General features: G+C 33.0%; 1 protein-coding gene across 1 annotated transcript in view; it reads right to left on the bottom strand.

The window, feature by feature from the left end:
* Positions 1-14,984, bottom strand: part of LOC118193404 (USP6 N-terminal-like protein) — a 148,195-nt gene extending 133,211 nt beyond the window's left edge. Inside the window, exon 1 of the mRNA XM_035364485.2 lies at positions 14,831-14,984. The gene's annotated coding sequence lies outside the window, so the exon portion shown is untranslated. The remainder of the gene's footprint in view (positions 1-14,830) is intronic.
* Between the last annotated feature and the right edge of the window lie 7,126 nt (positions 14,985-22,110).

The following is a 22,110-nucleotide window of genomic DNA, read 5'->3' as shown; positions in this document are numbered from 1 at the left end:
CGATTTGCATAAGAGATTTAAACTACCTACGCCTCATGAAGTTTGTTAAAGATACTACCAAAGTAGATGTGGTAGTGTATCGATTTACTAATACTGTAATTTTAAGGAAATTATGAATTAATTACAATGAAAAACGATCAATGCCCCCGCCGGGAATCGAAACTATGGACCACTCGAATACGCGTGCGAGCGTGCTGACCATTACAACACGATGGCATGCTTGAAGGAGGGAGAAATACATTATATATACTCTGCCTTTTAAAGGGTGATTGGGAAGTAGGAGACCCAATCGCCAAGTCCTGGTGGTGAATAATCATCATCCACCACCTTATTTTTTTAGTTCAGGCGCCACTGTAGAGACATTAGGTTATTTCAAAGCAGAAGTCATGAAAAATAAACAACGCCCCACCGGGACTCGAACTCCGGACCTCTCGAATACGCGCGCGCCAAGCGTGCTGACCATTACACGAAAGCATGCTAAGAATGAAGGAGAAATACCTTATAATATTCTAAAATAGGGAAAACAGACCTTATGAATAATGAACATTATAATCATCAACAATCTTCTTACTTCCTATACCATAAGGAATTATTTCATTCCCCCGTGCATGCTCGTGTAGCGTAAGTGGTTAACATGCCCGGCCAGTAACTAGAAGACCCATGGTTCAAATGCTGATAAAGGTGCATTGATCTTTCAAGCTTCCTGTTCCAAAAAAAATTAATAGTCTCTATGACAGTTTAGATGACAACTTATCTCTACAGGAAAGCATATGCAAAACAATTTTCTCACAAAAGAGAGGAGTGCCAATTTGATACTTCCAGTGAGAAAACATATTGCCATTATCATTATCTCATTTTAACTGTGGTAAAATTGTTCCATATATAAGAAATAAACTCTGTTAGGTTCAGTATATCAATAAAAGGAAAAAAAAAAAAAAGACAGAATGACACATTTTAACAACTTATTATTGCCACTATTTACAACAACACTATTATAAGGGGCACGAATAAGTTGCACGGCACGGCCCTCAAATACACACCTACTTCAAAACCGGTAAAAGTTGTACGGGGAGGTTGAAATGTCCTTATTATCAGCAGATGACAGATAAAGCAGTTTTATGAACGAATGGTAACCAAAATCAGTACATTCTTGTACAACCTTTCCATGTGTGGCAAGTAATATTCACAATAATAAAAGGTTGGAAAGGAGAAAAAAAAAATAGTTTGTTAGTTCTACGTATATAAAAGAATGAAAACTATAGTAAAATTTTGCATGTACTATAATATTTTATACCACTGCCCCCGTACGAAATTTTTATTCTTGTAACTGCCAATATTAATTTTTTGTTTGTTTGTTTTGTTTTTACTCTATTTTTGCATACTTTTGATGTGTATCTATGGGAATTGATGTTTGAATGTAGTTATTTAAGTTTGGAAACGAAAAAAGTTCTAGAAAACCACAGTTTCCAATCGAAGTGTGGAATCATCATGAAGCAGCCTCCGAAAAAATCTAAAACCATAAATCGTTACGAAAGCTTTCATAAGGTACTAAATTCATTATTTAATTGTAGCCATAAAATTAAATAATATTTAGTAATTTTATGTATCTATAACTCTTTGAAATATATATTTATGATTTATATATAATAAGGTATCTCTTCTAAATGTTTATATTATAAAATGTGTAACTTATATTTACTATTATTTTATTTTTTTAACAATTTAAAATTGTAATAATTTTCACTGTATATTCTGCTTCATGTTAATTCCTTCCTCCTCTCCTTTTCCTAATTCAAAACAGCCCATTTGTTAAACTTATATAGCAACTGAATCTACACATAAGTTATACAGTTTTTGATACATATGTACACCATAGATGTTTTAGTAATTTAAATCATTTTTCTTTGAAAAATTCAAGTAGGTATACGATGTTCAAATCGATTAATTATTGATTGATTAATGTAAGGATATTTCTACGTATTTTATTTATCAGTGGGCTTATATCCATGTGAGCATATATCTATGTGAGCTTTTTTCCGTGCGAGTATATTTCTAAGTGAGCATTTTTTAACGCGAGCTTTTTCCTGTGTGAGCATATTTCTGTGTGGGCTTTTTTTTCCTGTGAGCATTTATACCTGTGAGCATTATTCCTGTGGGCATTTTTCCGATCACCCAGTAAAACATGCATTTCCGAAATCCAATAATTATGTCATTTTCAAATAACACAAGCATATTAGGGGGAAAATACAAGAATTAAGCTTGATGAAAGATGATAAGGATTCAAAGTCTGAATAGATAAATGGGTACATGGGTTTTTGACTACCCTATTTACCAGAAATGATATATCAGACTCTTTCATCGAAGATTTAATGTCTCAAAAACCAAAAATGAATTTTTAGAAAGATACAACGATAATCTAAAATAGTATTATATTTCAGATGAAGCAAAATTTCTGTCATACATATGGTCTTCACATATCATTATCGTTGACACAACAAACAGCTGCAAATCTTACCATGCAAGGATTAATACAAACTTCCCATCCTACGATCTTTACTTTTATAAAAGTAATCAAAGGAATTCAGATTGATATACATGCAATAATAAACAGGGTAACAACACCAAGGGGGGGGAATGAAAAATACTAAAAGCATGTAGAAAATACAGATAAATTTATAAGAGAATACAGTCAAAAGTCGTTAATTCGGACACCCATAATCCGGAATGATCTATAATCCGGACCTCAAAGATACAACCTTTCTGCGCATGCGTTGCGTTGACGCATGCGCGTAACACCTTTACGGCTGCGCATATGCGTGTGTGCACGCGCATAATATGTTTACGCATGCGCGTTTAATGTACAACGGACGGTATAAGCTAAAATTATCTAATTATCTATTTCAGTAAATGTTGCAGATTGCGTTGTTCCTTAATCTTCGAATTGAATCCGGCTTATTATTTTTTGCAGACTGTTAGAGCAATTTTATAAAAGTAAGCTTGAACTTTCAATTATGTCAAATAGAATTTCCGTTATATATTTACTAATATGTAAAGGATGTACAAAGCGAAAGTATGTTTCGAAGTCCATTAAACAAAAAAAAAAAAAAAGAATTGCTGCAAAAAATGGATAAAGGCATATCCTTTGTTTCTCTAACCATTCCGAAATCTGTTTATCAATTTCACGCTGCTCTGGGGGGGGGGAAACGTCGGGGCGCGCAATGAATTGGAAGTTTATCTGTCAGCACTATCCTTATCTTCAGGGCAGATGTTTTTATTTTATTTGGCTTATAATTCCTTACTAAATGTAGTATTTCATCTCGATGTACTCCGTCTTTCATATGATTTAAATCAAATTCCTCCTCATTATAATTCGCTTCCGATAGTGAAGAAAGTGACAGAGAGGTTATTGAAAACGAAAAAATTTCGTTTGACAAATTAGTCGGTATTCTCGACACAGCAATTATATTACTTGAACAGCAGAACTTTGTAACTGAACAAGAAATTATGTATGTTTATAGAATTCAAGAGAAAGTATTATCACATAAAACGAAGCAACTTAAACAACTTACATTGAAAGAAATGTTTAATAAAGTAAACAAATAAATATTAAGCTTTTTTTTTTGTAAATTTTGATACCCTTTAGATCATAATTGTTCTTTATTTCATAAATTACAGTTTCATATTTTTAATTTCATAATTTCTGCATGCCATCTTACCAGACTTAAACTGATGATCTATAATCCGGAAAAATCGATAATCCGGAATAGCCGAAGTCCCGACGAGTCCGGATTAACGACTTTTGACTGCATTAAATATCAGAAATTACAAGATGATATTTTTTAAAAAGTATTTCGTATTTTTCACTGTAATCCTCAATGCAAAGAAAAGATTGAGATTTCATCGAAAATAAAAAATTGCATGCACGATACCGCATTATGTAATGCATTCTTTCATTTTTTTAAAAATTTTTATTTGTCAATATTTTGTTTAACTTAAATAAATTTAAAAAGGAAGACATTTTTTAAAAGTATTGTATAGGTTTATGAAAATATGCATACAGTCAAAAGTCGTTAATTCGGACACCCATAATCCGGAATGATCTATAATCCGGACCACAAAGCTACAAACTTTCTGCGCATGCGTCACGTTGACCGATGCGCGTAAGACTTTTATGGCTGCGAATACGCGTGTGCGCGTGCGCAAAATACGTTTACGAATGCGCGTTTAATGTATAACGGACGGTATAAGCTAAGCTAAAATTATCTAATTCAGTTAATGTTGCAGATTGCGTTGTTCCTTAATCTTCGAATTGGATTCGGCTTATTATTTTTTGCAGACTGTTAGAGCAATTTTATAAAAGTAAGCTTGAACTTTCGATTATGTCAAATAGAATTTCTGATATATATTTACTAATATGTAAAGGATCTACAAAGCGAAAGTATGTTTCGAAGTCCATTAAACAAAAACTGGAATTGCTGCAAAAAAATGGATAAAGGCATATCTTTTGTTTATCTAAACTTTAACGTTTGTTTATCTTTAACGCCGCGGCGCGCAATGAATTGGAAGTTGATCTGTCAGCACTATTCTTATCTTCAGGGCAGATGTTTTTATTTTATTTGGCTTATAATTCCTTACTAAATGTAGTATTTCATCTCGATGTACTCCGTCTTTGATATGATTTCAATCAAATTCCTCGTCATTATAATTCGCTTCCGATAGCGAAGAAAGTGACAGAGGTTATTGAAAACGAACAAATTTCGATTGACAAATTAGTCGGTATTCTCGACACAGCAATTATAGGACTTGAATAGCGGAACTTTGTAACTGAACAAGAAATTATGTCTGTTTATAGAATTAAAGAGAATGTATTATCACATAAAAACGAAGCAACTTAATCAACTTACATTGAAAGAAATGTTTAATAAAGTAAACATATAAATATTAAGCTTTTTTTTTTTTTTTTTTTTTTTTTTTTTGTAAATTTTGATACCGTTTAGATCATAATTATTCTTTATTTCACAAATTACGGTTTCATATTTTTAATTTTATAATTTCTGCATGCCATCTTACCAGATTTAAACTGATGATCTATAATCCGGAAAAATCGATAATCCGGAATCGCCGAAGTCCCGAGGAGTCCGGATTAACGACTTTTGACTGTATTTATTTTTATATATTTATCTCTATATGATTATACTCTGATTTTGTTATATTTCAGTCAAATATAAATAACTTACATTTTTGGAAATAAAAATATTTTTTTTTTGCACAGCCGTGCAATTTACCACTTTCAAATGTATTGTTAGGCATGCAATTTACCACTTTTACAAACTTAGCCGTGCAACTAACAAGAGATAAGAACCATTACAAGAGATAGAATTTAATTTAATGGTATTCAAAAGACAATGTTGGCTCATATATTTTTTATAAAAAAATGTCTGATATGAGTTGTCCTTATAATGGAGAAGAGTCAAAAATTTTGGCAAAATCTTAACAGAAATTTTACATCATAATTTTTTTTTTTTTTTAATTTCAAATACTCTTGCTACTACAATCATAACTTCTTTTGCAACAAATCACAATAGCATCTTCAACAACTAACGGCATTTCTGAATTTCATGTTTTTATTTTGCAGACATTCTAATCTATAACCCAATCTTAAGTTATTGAAAAATTAATCTGAAGTCAGATTCTTGAAGATTTTCAAAATTACAAAAGGAAGGGGGAGAGAAGAAAGAAAACAGTGTACAGGTATTGAATTGCCAACTTTAAAATAAGCGTGAGTTATAGCAGTAACATCTGAAAACAGACACGAACACCAATATGTTCTTTCCGCTTAAACAGAAAGAAAATAAATTTTAAAAAAATAGTATGAACTGTTCAGAAATATGATAAATTATTTAAAGATTGCTGCATCCTAACTACCAAATCAAACCTATAGGATAAATTACATCATGATGAGAAAGGAAAAAGTAAATGATTAAAAAATAATTAGTTGCCTGTTGATGAAGAAAATAATATTGTAAGTATCTATTTCTGCCTTTAGTAAACTTCTACAAATTACATGCAAATACATAATCCAAAATGGCTCTCTGTTTAGTCTGAATGAATTTCTATCATATATATAAGTTAGAAAGAAAAATATGAAGAAATTTTGAATATTCCATTGCTCAATACATATTCAAAACTGAATCATAAAAATCAAACAGTTAAGGGTTTCCAGTCTATTTAAAGCAAATCTATAAATTAGGAATACTGTATCACATGACAGATACCTAAATTATATATAGAATTACTCTGGCCAAATTCGAATTTTTCTGTCCTTGTCACGCAGCACAGGGAAGGACAGCAAACCTCCCTCCCCCGAGTGATTTATTCTGGACATGCTCCTTTTAACGTAAAATCATTACACTAACATATATTTTGAGACATCCAGTTGCTTCAGATCAAAATTTCTTGTTATACTCAAATAAAGAAACAAATTATTACACTCCAGTGTCTAATTAAAAAAATATTCAGAAATTTTTTTAATGCACATAAGCATTGCTTTATCTAATGCAAAGATATGTACTTACTAACAAAAATGACAAAATGTATGGCGGTCATTTTAATACTGATTTGAAAAATGTCAATAATGGTTATAAAGCCATTTGTTAAGTATTTTGTAATCACGAGTTGATATCATGCTTTCAGTTTTTTAACAAAGGTGAGAAACATGGTATCAGAAACAAGAATTAAATTTTACACAAAAATAATCCTTTATCAGCAATATTATATTTCATAAGAAATATTGTATTTGGCTGCATCAAAGATTTCTTAAGCCAAGAAACTATGCATGACAAATTAATAAAATTAGGTATGTAGCTAATAAGTCATACTAGCTTCAAGGCTAAAAATAATATTTTAACCAGAGATAGTCAACATATGTGTGTCTGAACGTTAATTTAATATATGTATAACCAACGCAAGCCACATAAAATATTTTTTAAATGTACTAGAGTCCAAAAATATTTCATACACACAAAAACACTGATTTTTCAAAAACTGCAGAATAAGAAAAAATAAATTTATTTGGCACGACATATAGCGGCCTAACACATAATACAAGCTGAACAACAAAATATGAATGCATGCACTTAAAACTATATAACAAAGAAAGCAAAATACTATATAACAATGAAATTTTAGGGGTGAGGAAATGCTATAGAAATAAATGCAGATTTCATACTTTAACACACACATAATGCAATATAATTTCATATCGCATTACAATGATTAACAGTTTTAGAAAAGTTAAGTTCCACTTTTCTATTAGTATGGCCTTCAAGGCACTGAGAACTCTAGAAGGAAAAATTCACTCTTCAATAATTTTTAAAAGGTTTTGTCCATAAATTTTTCACAGAATTTAAATCGCAAAATTTGTTCAGCCAGTTTATTTGCTTAAAGGCTTTAGTTTAAAGACAATCAGATTTAATTTCCATTAACATCATTCATTTAGTCAATGTAGATTATCACTTTCAAGCATTAGAAGAAAATCAGATCCATGTGTACCACTAAAAGGCATTACTTAAGGCTGTAAGACTTCATGTCCTTATCTGTTCGTAGATGCAGATCCTCGGCATGTATTCATCAAAGGACTATATCTTTTGATCATTGCTCTTCCTCATGCCATTACATGTGCAGTATCATAATGGTCATACAGCGAAAATATTTTATGCTCCCGTTTCTTTCTAGATGTAAACACGTTTTAGATTCAGACACTAATCTGAATCGGAAATCACTGCTGATGAGAATGCATGCCCACTATTGTTGACTCCACTCAAACAGCTCTGTCCAATTTGAATTCTTTATTATGCAGTCAATGAAATAAAAACCAGTCTTTTTAGTAAAACTTCTGAATATAATTTTTGTGATACAAAAATTCTGACTGTAAGCTCCAAGTAGGTTTATATAGCTTATATAGGTTTATAGTAGCCAAGTTTATGTCATAACAAGCAGTTAACGAAAAAAGTATTCAGAAGCACTTGTTTTTGTTCCATAACCTTGCCTGGCTTCTTAAGAACAGCTTAAATTGCTTCTAAATGCTTAGTCTTTAAACTGTTTTCAAAAGACAAAGACGGTCTTAAAACTTCAACCACTTTGTCACTTCTGAAACTGCTCGATATAATTTCACACATCTCTTCACCTAAAGAATTCTTTCAAATAACACTTTATCACCATTAAAATATTATTCTGACTCATTAAAAACTTAAATTCAACCTTAATTGCAGAAATCAGAAAAGCACTTTCCACAAAGTGCTTGCCATTGCTTAAAGCTTTGTTGTTACAAGGACACCAAAAACGTTCTTGCCATTTTTCACAATCAGAACAAAAAAGGTCATAAAACAAATAACGATGCACACGTTCCAACTGCTGCAAGTACGGGCCAGCCATGTTAGTCTGGCTCACTGGCAGGAGCTCATAGTGCACCACTTGGCGACTAGTCCACCAGATACAAAGCATGATCTTGTGAGGGTAGAGAGAAGGGTCTCACAGTGTAAGGCACAGGGTCCCGTGGTGACAACAATGTCTTGAACGCTTGGATGTATCATACTGGACCCACTTTTCATCTGGTGAGTACTCGATCAAATATGGATGTACTGCGGTACCAGGTAAGGCGGTACTTATGTATTAATGCCACTGCAGCAGAAGTTGTGCTGATGCACCAATAAAGAGCAATCCTGTTGTTCGCCTGCAGTTATCTTTTGCCTTGTTGTTTGCTGATTTTTGATGCCATTTTTTAGTGCTACGAAAATGCGTCTTTGGGATTTGCCAAACACAGATGAAAATGCAATTTTATTTTTTCAGGAGCGAAATATTTTACAAAAAAAAAAAAATTAAAATGTACCAATTCGCATGATATGAAACTTTATTTTAGTAAACGTACTTTTTGGAAATGTAATTTAAGACAGTGTGATCAGCAAGTGGGACTTAGAAAAGACAACTGGTTTGAAGGAAGCAGAATTCCATTTTGTTCAGCTTTGAGATTCTTATACTTCTGGTGCGAGGAGTTGATGTCGATTAAATTTTGTGAAAAGCAACTTGATTTATCAGATAAAACTGTTATAGATTGCATTAACATGTGTGAATTATGTGTCTTGGATATGGAGAATAAACCAAACAAAAAGGTAGGTGGACCAGACTGCATTGTGGAAAATGATGAAAGTTTGTTTACTAAGCGTAAAAATAATTGTGGTCGAGTATTACCCGAACAGTGGGTGTTTGGTGGTATATGTAGAGAAACAAAAGATTCGTTTGTTGTCACTGTTCCTAATAGAACTGGCTCTACCCTTCTTAATAAAATTATTGAAAACATTGCAGATGGTAGTACAATTTATTCTGACAGTTGGAAAGGTTACAAAAAAACAGAATAGAAAAAGAAGGATTCCACATGCTAAAGTTAATCATAAATACAATTTTATTGATCCTGATACAGGAGTTCATACACAAACAGTTGAGAGAATATGAGGCAGTAATAAATGGAGGAACAAGAGACATAGGGGGACAGTGAGACATCATTTAGAATCTTATTTAGCAGAGTTCATATGGCGACAGCATCAGGTCAAAGATAGACAGGTAGAGACTGTTTTGAATCTATGTCAAACTCTATATCGGCCCATGTTCCACTGAAATACAATTGACTACTTTGATTTTAAATAAAGTGTTTTGATTTTTGAAAGCGTTTTGATTTTAAATAGTGTTTTAATTTATGATTTGTCACAAAAATTTTAGATGTAGATTAGCGGAACTTAAAAACCGCTAAATCTGCAACTGCGGTGGCATTAATATATAAGTACTGAAATGATAAACAGGCAGAGACACGCTGTGTTTGCATTTGCTGTGTTGCATGTTTGCATTGGACAGTGAGTGAGGTACCCACTTACTCAGCTCGTATGCCTTTCCTATGCGGTGCAAATGGAGTCTGATCGTTTCATCAGATACCTGGAAATGTGCAGCAAGTTCACCATATGTTTGGCTACTGTCACTCTCTATTGCTGCTCTCAGAGCCTCATCGACCAGTGCTTCTGGTCGACCACTGCATGGTGCATCAGAGACATATCCCGACCTGAACTTCTGGAACCATTGCCTAGCGGTTTGTTAGTTAACGGCATCCTCCCCAAAGGCCTGGCAAATTCGGCGACTTGATTCTGCTGCTGACAGGCCCACTTTGCAATCATACAGCAAAAAAACTCTGAGTGAGTGCCTTTGATGCATCTATTTCAATCAGGCGCTATGTCAGTTACGTTTGAAGTATTGATACAATGCACTTTTATACCCTTGGTCAATGCCCGAACTCCCATCTTAACCACTTCATCACCAGGTCTGGTGACTATTTTTATGTTGGGGTTTACTCTTCCAATGTCATATCAGAAAGGGCAAGAACTTTTTTGGTTACTTTGTATTTACACCTAAAAACATATTGATCAAATTGATTTGGATAATAATTAGGTTTGATTTTTGTTCGTTCCACGAAAATACAAAATCCATTGCCTAGTTACTTGGTGAAACATTACTTTTTAAGATAGTTTTGATACTGGCATATTTAGGAAGGTATCCTGAAATAAATACTATTTATTTCAAGATAATACTGTATCTATTGGTTAAACAGATTTTCTATCAAAATTGCAGCATTCAGCATAGTGCAAAACAATTTCTGCCAGAGTAATCCAAAATAAAAAGGGAGATATCAAAGTCAGCGGGTAATAATAATAAACTTTGTTAATCTACACTTGAGTTAACAAAAAAAAAGGAGTGTGTCAATTATATATAGCCCATGGGCCAGCAGTATTCAACAACTGGTTTAAATCCTTAACAAGAGTAATGTTTATAAAGAATTTCAGTAACATAGTTCCAAATTTTTACAGTTGACTATTTAAACATTAATGAGTTATAGGTAGCACATTTCTATGATTACAGCATTTTTACAGGAGTAAGTACAGTAAGTACTCTTCCGGCAATGGATCAACAGCCAAGATGCGCACAAATGCACATCATAGTCTTAAACCACAAACCACAGAAAACATTACGACTTCTCATTTCTTAATTCAGATACAATTTTGTAAGAGATCTTCACTTCTCCAGCCCCTTATGATTTGACAACTGCCAAATAACAAAAGATCTTCCATTTTTTCTTTCAGGAAAAAAGGAATTATTCACAGTCCAAGATTTCATAAGATTACCATAACATGAAGTTATGTCAATCTGAAGTTTAGCATTCCTCGTTTCTTATTATTTCGTACTTTTTTTTTTTTTTTTTTTTTTTTTGTTTTGTTATTTTGTTTGATGTATGACCAGTTTGTACAACCAGTTTTATTTTTGAAAGTAATGATCGGGAAATTCCCGTTCTAAGCAACCAGCAGTTACGTTAGTTAAGCTACAAGTCATTTTGATCATTATACTAAACATGCAAATAGTTGCATTTATCTGTTTGTGTTTGTAAAGTGAAATAAATTAGATATAAAACAAAGTATGATTTTGAATCAAAACAGTAGCACTGCCATGGCACTGCTTCCAAAGATACCAAAAAAGTAAGAAGTCTAGGTCCAAAACTGATTCAATGGCTTATTATAGATACAATAAAACAATAGTTAAAAAACTCTGCAATAATTTTCTCAAATAATCATGTACAATTACATTTTTCAACAGCAATCTTAAATGTATCATTACTAATTCAGATAACATTTCGCACTAGTATATACTGCAGTGTTTATTGCATGGCACACAGTCAATGAATGTGTATTGCATATTAATCTCATTAGAAATGGCATTTTACAGCTATTCAAAATTTCTATAAAAGCCACCCAGACGGTATAGTAGTTAGGGGAAGCCGACTGCTATACCAAAGGGTCCGGCTTCGAATCCTGGAGAAGGCATGAATGTCTGTCCCCTCATGTGAGGTAACGGTGGCCACATATTAGGTGCCTTCAGAATATAATGGTCACCACTTCTGGCTTTAGGAGTGGTCAATGCTGAAAGGTACGTGCCCACCGTAATAAAATAAAAAAATTAAAAAATCTACAAAATTATCAACTACATCATATTTCAAAGAGACAGAATTTTTTGAAATATTAGTTAATGAAAACAGTATTGTTCTGTTATCAGGACAAGGTCCAGAAATTCATGTATGCCTGTATGGATCTGTTCATGTATACATGTATATATGTACGTACATATGTATCTGTATGTGTAACATACATATATGCACATACAAACATACACTTCTGAATATGGTGCTGATAACAGAACAGTACCATGAAAATGTTTATCAATGCTCAATTGATTAGCCAATTATGGCAAACACCTGAATAAGATAAACATTAATGAGGCAAATGACTATACCTTAATCTTCCCTTTTACAAATTGTTCTAAACAATAGTATAAAGGAAATATCTTTTTTCAAAATATTTTCCCTCATTCTTCTTAGTTAAACACCCACACGCATACTTCTAACTAAAAGACAGTCAACTAATATTTTCAATTAATATGTCATTCAGCTAATATCACAAGAGATTAAACCATAAAAATCATCTATTTCTTTTATTAAACATCATAAATATGATATGCAGCTCCCATTTCATAATAAAATATTATACATAGTAGTATAACAAAAATCCACATTAACTAGGACAATAGCCCTTTCAGATATTTTAAAAAGTACAAACTGGAATTTCTCCTTATTCTGTAAGCCAATGTAACTATCATAACACAAGAGAAGACACGTTTATTTTTTTATTTATACATTCTGTTCCTGTATAGTTAAAAAGAGTTTATATTTTTATTTTCATAAAGACAATGTTTTTTTAAAAATGAAACAACATATTATTCATTATTTTTCTAAACACATAAATGATTTTTATTCCAACTATTATTTACCCTAAAATTAATGAACAATCTTGTTTTTATTTTTGTTACACTAGAATTAAGCCAAGAAATTATTTTTATTTGTATAAAATACAATGCATAATCAATTTCTGCTCAACTAAAACTAAAATTATTTTTTTAACTAACTAAGATATTTTTAATTGGCCAGACAGATTGCAGCTACATCACAGTAAGGTTAATGTTTTTTTTTTAACTATACATATTTTTTACCTTTGGATAATATTTTTTTTTTTTTTTTTTTACTATAAATTCTCCCAACATTATAAACCAACCCACATGTCACACATATTCATATAAATTAATTTATCAGCTTTTAAAAAATATACAGTAGGTATTATTATATCAAGAAGAAAACACATGTAAATAAATTAAATAAAAGCATTATTTGGCCTAGAAAAGCCGGAAATAATCCAAATAACAAATTTTTTATGTCTGCACAATAAGTTTTGGACATCTGAAGCAATGTTAAGATGAATTCTACAGAATTATTAAAGGAACATTTTTTGAAAGTTTAAAATGCTTCAAATATTTCATCGAACAGATATGCACCTGTAAAAATTTCATATATTAATTACGATATTCCAGAAGAAAAAAAAGATTTTTAATCAAACCAGAATTTCTCTTTTCCCACTATAACTTGATTTACTGTTTCTGTAACATTACAATTCAAAACTTTATAATATTGAAATGTATGGCCATTAAATAATTTCAAAGCAAAAAAAAAAAAAAAAAATGCCAACTTTGGACATTCACACACTAAACTCTGTCACCATAATAGAAAGAAGTGTTTAAAGTTACATATTAATAATTACAAAATCATTTCTAACTGTCAAATACTTATATTTATATAAAAATATGTCATGCCACAATTTAAAAAATTAACAGTTTCATTGACAAATATGTATTGAATATTCCCATGTTTTCTAGATTAACTTAAACAACTGAAAGCTCCCACCAACAGCAACTTCTATTAGGATCAGCTCAGAATTTTGCACAGAAAATATTAAATATGCTCACATGTAAACCATGTTCAAGCAGTGCCGTCTAAAGAGCATTATGAGCCCCTGGGCAAACCAGTGTACTGGAGCTCTTACGATAACTATTCACAGAAATGTAAATGGATTAGCATAGGGGTCCCCGGGCAAATGCCCAGCCGGCTCGTGCATTATGATGGCTCTGCATTAAAGCTAAGTCTGAAGTTGTCAAACATTATGATAATTTTATGCCACACATTGGCCATTTTGATTTTGACACTTCCAAAAAAACCATTCCAAAAAATATCAGTAAGGAAGCCCTTTCCAAACATTTTGTAATTGTTGATTTTGCATCACACACTCTTTCTTTTGATACCATAAAATAAAATGGACACCCCAAAAAAAACATTTTACCAAAAAGATTCATTTTAAGGAAGAATTTTTTTTTTTACATTCAAAGTTATATGCCATACAGTTACTGCACTACACTGTTTCTGAAACATGCTATTTCTTTACAGAGAAATTTGTCAAAATACTAAATCTTATCAATTTCAAAATTGAAAAATGACAGTTCCAGCTATAGATTTTGTCATTTAACTTCAGTAATTCTTTCAAGCAACTATTTTTTATGAATATAACGCAGAGACATTATCATATAAAAAGAATCTGAAAAAGTTAACATTAACGACTAATATGCACTGCATCTCCCTAACAGTAAAAATAGTTTATTAACGGATCTTAAAAATTGCAAAAACTTGATTACCTTCTATACAAAAACTGAAAACTAAACAGATCGAAGTGAATATAAAAATAATAGAAAATTTTTTTAGAAGAACAAGAATATATTCTATCTCCAGGACCGGTGCTTTATAGTAGCATTTCAAATACACGTCTCATCACTTTTAATTCGGTTAAATACAAAACTTACTACTTACGTTAAACAAACTTCGCGCACTGATGGTATCAAATAGTATGCCAAGCATTGATATTTTGACACAAGGAACAAACACAATACACAAACATTGCCAAAGGACTAATTGAAAGAAAACAGAACTTCTCTACTATTTTCTGAATCTGAAACAGAAGCATCTTCAGTTCAGTTCCGGCGCGTGGCAGCTTGCACCGATCATGCAGGTCAACAAGAAATAGTTCTTCATATAACGACTACAATTTCTGGAATAAATGTCAAAATTATAATAATAAAACTTGCAATATATTATACATGTCTCCTTGGACACAAAGCAAAATATTGGGGGGGGGAATATATCCAAAATATATTTTCCACAACAAAGTGTTTTTGTTCACCCAAATTAAAATGTAAATCTTTTTGCAAGACAGAACAAAATTAAACAAGGCATAAGAGCAGCATGCAACTAGCGACATCTCTTCCTTTCAGCATCAAATTCAGATTCATTTACTTAGAAAGCCAAGAATAACAATAATATATATACTGTAATACAGCTGGATATTCATAACTCTTGATTGAATTCCTCATGCTATTAACTTATGGTAATTATGTATATCTATACCCGTCCAGACGGTATAGTGGTTAGTGGAATCGAATGCGAAACCGAAGTTCCCGGGTTCGACTTCCTGAGAAGGCATGGACGTAAATTGTCTGCCCCCTCGTAGGAAGTGGCCGCCAATTAGGTGACTCCATAATATAATGACCACTATATCTGGCCTTAGTAGCAGCGAAAGTTTAAACTTGGTTAGTGCCCGCCATACAAAAAGAGGGAGAAGCTAACGTTTAAGATATATAATCACCGAGCTACTCGACATCCTAAAAACAATTTGCTCAGCAGTTTACCCTACAGTTCTGGTTTGCAACTATTACTTTGAAAGAGCTCCTATTAAAGGTGGTAGTGTTAAGAATACATTACTTATTTTAATGTTTATTATTTTGTATTTTATATTTCCTGGCTCATGAACAAGCTTCGCTTACTAACTACTAAGAATATATAGGGAATTTGTGTTTCAGAAACAGCGCCTCCTTTTACTCTGCATCACGTGAAGAACATCAGTAAAACAAAAAGACGAAAGTAAAAGTCAGGTGGCCGACATCAGGCGACGAAAAAGGTGAGTTTCTGGTCGAAGGTCCAAATCAGCGAACTGAAGAATCTAGTATAAGTAAAAAATGTTAAGGATAGAGAATGACAGATGGATATTTGTGCTTTTCTCCGGAAATGGAGAACATCTAAGAGAGTTGATGCAGTTGTTAGGATGAGCTAGAACTGAGTAGAAGAAATTTCTGCCACGTTTTTGAATATAATTTTAAATTGTATCTTCTTTGAGATCACGGTGGATATACGAATTTAGAATGAACCATGGCGCGTTGATAATCTCTCTGAGTGCTTTGTCTTCAAGAACTTGGATGTGTTGAAGGTGAGTTTTGGCAACGTGGCCACAGACAGGATTAGCAAAGAGTAATGTTGGTCAAAGTATAGATTTATATAAGAGGAGTTTATTAAAAGCGGACATATGACTTCTTCTGCCAAGAAGTGGGCGCATAATTGCAAGCGTGATATTAATTTTTTTCACAGTTTCCCTGAGATGTTTCTGAAAAGTCAATTTTTTATCAAGAATGACTCCTAGATATTTAACTTCGTCAACCCAGTCAATTTCTTCATCAAACAGAAAAGGTCTAGGTGGAGTGAAATTTGTTTGGCCTTTGCGAAAAATTATTGCTTTTGATTTTTCGGTATTAACTGCAATTCTCCAAAGAGTGAGCCAATTTTCTAGATGACTGAGGTAATGTTGAAAGAGGAGCTGGAACACAGAAACAGTAGAAGATGGGACATAATTGCAGTATCATCAGAGAAAAGATCAATGGTAATTTGTGGGTCCTTAGGAACATGATAATGTAAATGTTATATAAATATGGAGAAAGTACAGATCCTTGGGGCACTCCAGCGAAAATTTTTCTCGTGGAAGAAACAGAACTGCCAATTTTCACTGCAAAGATTCTGTCTTGGAGATAGGAAACAATAAGTCTAATACAATGATCGGGGAAGTTTAATTTGATAAGTTTGTATATAAGTCCCCGGTGCCATACCCTATCAAAAGCTTTCGCAATATCAAAGAAAATGGCTCCGGTAGGGAACTTACAATTGAAATCGTCAGTAATATTGTTGACGACACGAAGCAGCTGGTGATTAGTACTATGAAAATGACGGAAGCCAAACTGTTCTTCTGGAATGTAGGAGCTCTGTGGAATAATTTGATTAAGATGATATAGAATAACTTTTTCAGCTATTTTAGAGAGTTGACTGAGAAGGCTGATTGGGCGGTAGTTTTGGAGAAACGTTGAATTTTGTTGCGGTTTTGGGAAGACGACGATGATGGCATGTTTCCATTATACCATATATTACTTTCCTAATATATGGAATACTTTGGTGCAAATACCATCAATACCTGGAGCATTTTTGGGTTTTAAGGAGGTAATATAATCGGCAACCAGCTTAGGCGTGGCAAGGAATGTAAAGTTCAAAGGACCTGAGATTTTTAAGAACGTATTAACAGTATCATTAACTTTTGAGATATGATTGTTGTCGTAGGGGGTAGTACTGGGAGTAAACGTTCCTTCTAGTACATCTGCAAAGGTGTTAGCTTTATCTTCGTCTGAATAAATCATTCCGTTGGTACCATGAAGTGGCGGAATTTGCTTGAAGGGTTTGTTAAATTTCTTTGCAATGTCAAAAACAGAATTATCTTCATTTGCGAGAGAGTTGAGGAAGTTTCGCCAGCGTTGCGTCTTGAAGTTACTAATGTCCTTTTTAATGCCACCTTGAAGGGCGTTCAGTTGCGTTTTGAGCCTTGGGTGACTTGTATTTTGCCAGGTTTTCCTAATACGATTTTTGCATTTGATTTTTTGTCTTATGCTGGCTGGAAGAGGAAGAAAAGGATGAGAGCTTATGAATTTATTGGTTGAAAAATTGATAGCATGTTGAGTATAGGTGGTAAACTTCTTGATTTCACACTCAGTATCGTCTTCATTGGTAATTTTGGGATTTCCAGGAATGGTATCTGAAATGATTTTTGAGAATTTTTTTCCAGTATGTAACGATAATACTCTTGCCCAGTGAAGACAAGTACTATTTATGCTGATTTCAAGAAGAATAGGATTATGGTCAGATGAGAGAGCTGGAATAACAGAAATTTGACAATTCTAGTCGAGGTTGTTAGAAAAAAGTAAATAATAAAAACTGTTATAGCCGTAATGCGTAGGTTTATCAGAGGCATGAATGGTATAATTTTTTTAATCGTGCAAAAAATTTCTTGTTCTTTTTTATTGCTAGCTCCTTGATTTCAGCATTGATGCCTAGCGTTAAAATCTCCTCCAATTAAAGCAGGAAAGTTACGATCCAGTAGCTGTTCAATTTCAGAAATGATTGGACTATTATTAGGAGGTATATAGCTATTAGCGATAATGAATTTTTTGTGCTCAATTTGAATTTCGATAATATTGCTTTCAAAAGAGGTAGAAAAATTTTTTTTGAGATGATTTTGGATGCTCCTTTTAACAAAAGCTATAATTCCACCTCCGCGTCCGGTTTCTCGATCCGTACAATAAATAGAATAATTTGCGTAAAGCACTTTTAGCGCAGGTTTCAAATGCGTTTCCTGTATAAGAATTACATCAGGTTCCAGTTCCAGAAGAAGATCTCCAAATTCATCTTTTTTGTTAGAAAAGGCCTTTAGAATTCCATGAAAGAATCCTGATGTTTCTCAGATTAATACCGCGTGGCATGTTAAAGGCAATTACTAATTTTGTCAAGAATGTCCACAATTGCCCTTATTTTTAATGAATCCAAATTAAATAATTCTGAAAAAGCGGAGCTTGTGGTTCGAGTTTCAGATAAGTTGGAGTTCTTATTATTTTCAGGCTTCGGAGAATCTTGTTACGAAATGTACAGGCGCGGTAAGATGGCTTCCCCGCAAAGCAGTTTAGGGTTGCCATAAAATGACGAGGGAGGGCAGGTTTTCCCCATTTGGCGAGAAATCGCCCGTTTGGCGACGAAATTGGCGATACCCCATGGACGGATGGAGAACCTTCTGGAACGAATTCTTAACGGTTTAGCTTAGAATGTTCTCGAACACAAGCCGAAAGCCATATAAACCCTGCTAATCCGCAGTCAGTTAGTGTCTCAGAGTGTATGCCTCGTCGAGAGGGCGAGTTAGAGTGCCTCGCATAGAGTTAGTCATTATCGAATTGGTGTCTTGTCTAGCGAGTCAATCTCTGCGGAGTCGATCGAGTTGACAGCCAGGCAGCGAGTTCCGAGTGGGTCGTCGAGTGCACTGAAAGAGTCTCTTAGTGTATCGCGTTAGTGCATCGTCGACAGAGCGTGTGAGTCGGGAGCTGTGCTCTGCGTGTCGTCGAGCGCATAGCGAGTTGTAGCGTGGAGAGTCTCGAGAGTACGTGGAGTTCCGAGAACGACCAAGCAGAGTCGGGAGCTATACTCTGGTGCTTTGCAGTGAAGCTGTCTCTACCGTGATAGCCTGATAACCTGGAAGCTGTGTCGCTGATCGTGTCAGCGTGTTTATAGTAGATCTTCGACGACTGTAAAAGTGTTTTGGAGCTGTCCTGATTAATATTGGTAAATAAAGTGTGTTTCGATACTTCATCAAGTGTCGTCGTTATTCGCTCCAAATCTACGAACCCCGTACGAACGTGAAGACAGAAAATAACGTAACAACTGGTGTCAGAAGAAAAGAAAAACGCAACAATCTATTTCTTCTTTGAGAGGGGGAAAGTTGTTGTCTTGTAAATTCCAAGGATTTTTGGTTGGTGGATTGCTGGGTGTGAACTTCTGCTTGGTTTGTTGCGGTATGGCTGGACACTTGGAGAAGTTAGCTAGATGTGGACTACCACAATGGCAGCAAGTGGCAGGCTTATCTTTATCAACCGGACAATTTTTAGGTTCATGATTTCCACCGCAACGCACACAAATCCAGTCACGAGTACATAAAAGTGAGCTGTGGAAGTATTGTTGGCAACGATAACGTTGTTGAGGGCCAGCCTCCGTTTTAAGGTTACAGCAGTGACATTCATATATCCGATGTGCTTGATGTGATAAATGTTTTTTGATGCTTCAGTCTTAGGAAGGTGAAGTAAGAAAAGCGGCATTGGCTTATTTTCCTTTCTGTTTCTCATCATAGTGATATGATTTATGGTAAACCCTTGGTTTGTTACTTCTTGGACAATATAATTGGTGTTCATGGTCACTGACAAGCCTCTGGTTACGACTTTAATCACTTTTTCTTCAGGCAGAAGAAATGTATGGGCTTTAAGACGTGTTTGTTCTATGATTTTGAGAATAAAACGGTGAGAGTCAGCATCTGGGGGTTCAGTTTGTAGTCTATTTCCTTTAAGAGTGCCCATTATCTTTCTCCCAGTTTGATTACTTGAATTTGCAAGAAATGCGTTGGCTTTAACAATACATTTTGTTAGTATAGTTTAGTAATTTGTGTCTGGCAACAGTAACTTATTAATATCTCATTATTTGAATCTATAAGATCACTATGTCTATAATTTAAGTGCCCACATGGGTTAAAAGGTTAAAAATTTGTTACTCTTAAATAATGTTTAGGATAATATACCTAGCTGTTAAGATTGATATCTGCAGACACTTCCTTAAACTTGTTGGCTTCCTTGTTGTTCCTGTTGAATCATAATTGGTCCCACGATTCTGCAGTCTACATAAAATAAATGTTGCACCATACTTCTGCTTTCCAACTTTCTTCATAAAAGTGAAAAGATGTAAAAAAGAACAACTTTTTAACCAGAAACAATAAATTTTACATTAGCTGCAATAACAAGTGTAGTTAAATGTAGTAATAAGCAATAAAATCTGTATCCAAAATTATCTAATATTCTTGCATTCAAAATTCTTTAGTTTTTCAGTCATCTAAATTTTCTGAGTAATCTGCCGGATTATGCCCTAATTTGTAAATAAAGATAAAACAATTGCTATCTAAGACACTATTTAACAGTCTTATTTTTATTTTCAGAGAAAATGTATCTGTACTTTTCGCAAATATGCAGTTTTACGATTGTAAGGACAAATATTGTAGAGTAAGAACAAATGGAAAATTATAGAGTAAGAACAGAAGGAAAATTATTGTAGAAATCAACACGGAATCTTTGCATTGATGAACTGTGACTTAATTGTGCATTATAAAAAAATTAAAAACAAATTCTGTTAACATGAAAATATATATTTGGACAATTTTTATTACATACACAATTCTTTTGACCTAAATATTTATTTTTGATTGATTTCAAAGTTGCAATCATAAAAACCAAACAGTTATACAAATTTTCACATTCGTTACGTAATATATAAAAACAAATATTTGAGAAAATGAATAATAATTGCCTTCCTTAAAACTTTTAGGGAAATATGGTTTTAATACAAAGTCACGTTTCCTTTCATAATACAGTGGACGTATTCAACAAAGAATTAACAGAGTGTAATGTTAGGAAAAAACTTGCTTAGCAAAAAAATCCATTACACAGTTTTTATAATATTTCAAAGATTACTCCACTCGACAATAAAAACGTAATATAATAAAACGTATCTTTCCATTAATTCAATAATAAATAAGTAATAAATATCTCTCCATTAAATACATAATAAAATATAACACAGATTTCAATCTGATTTCATAAATTTCAATATTTAAAATTTCATGTATTTTAAAAACTACTGCACACTCCAAATATTATATACATATATGCCAGAAATATATATTTCTAGTATTTGTCTATGTGCGAAGAAATAATGCATGAGTAAAATCACATATCTAATGTATTTTTGAGGAGATTGATTAGTTTTAATTCATGCATATGTATAACGATAATCATAAGTTCTTGATACTATAACACTAAAGAGAAGAGAAAAGTATTTTACGGAACTTCTCCGTCTTCGTTTCTTAACATACAATGATATATGCTAGGATTTAAACTGTATAATTTGAACGTTTTAGATAATTCGTTTTATAATATTCATGAAAAGTAAGAAATCAATTGTTGCTATTTTTATGAATTGTAAAGGTGCTAAATAAAGCAATGCTTTTCTTTATGTATTAATTATTATTCATTTAAGTTTTGTGAACTGTTCCGAATATAATTTGTGCATTTGATCAAGATTTGTTCTGTTGTTAAAATGTTTTTGCATAAACTTACAAATTTCTGGGCAGTATAGCGATAAAA

The sequence above is a fragment of the Stegodyphus dumicola genome, chromosome X2 (assembly GCF_044657685.1).
Source record: "Stegodyphus dumicola isolate Sdum_Otavi_A_Nest chromosome X2, ASM4465768v1".
Taxonomy (NCBI): domain Eukaryota; kingdom Metazoa; phylum Arthropoda; class Arachnida; order Araneae; family Eresidae; genus Stegodyphus; species Stegodyphus dumicola.
The sequence above is the reverse complement of the archived record's forward strand: the minus strand, read 5'-3'. Positions and strand labels throughout refer to the sequence as shown.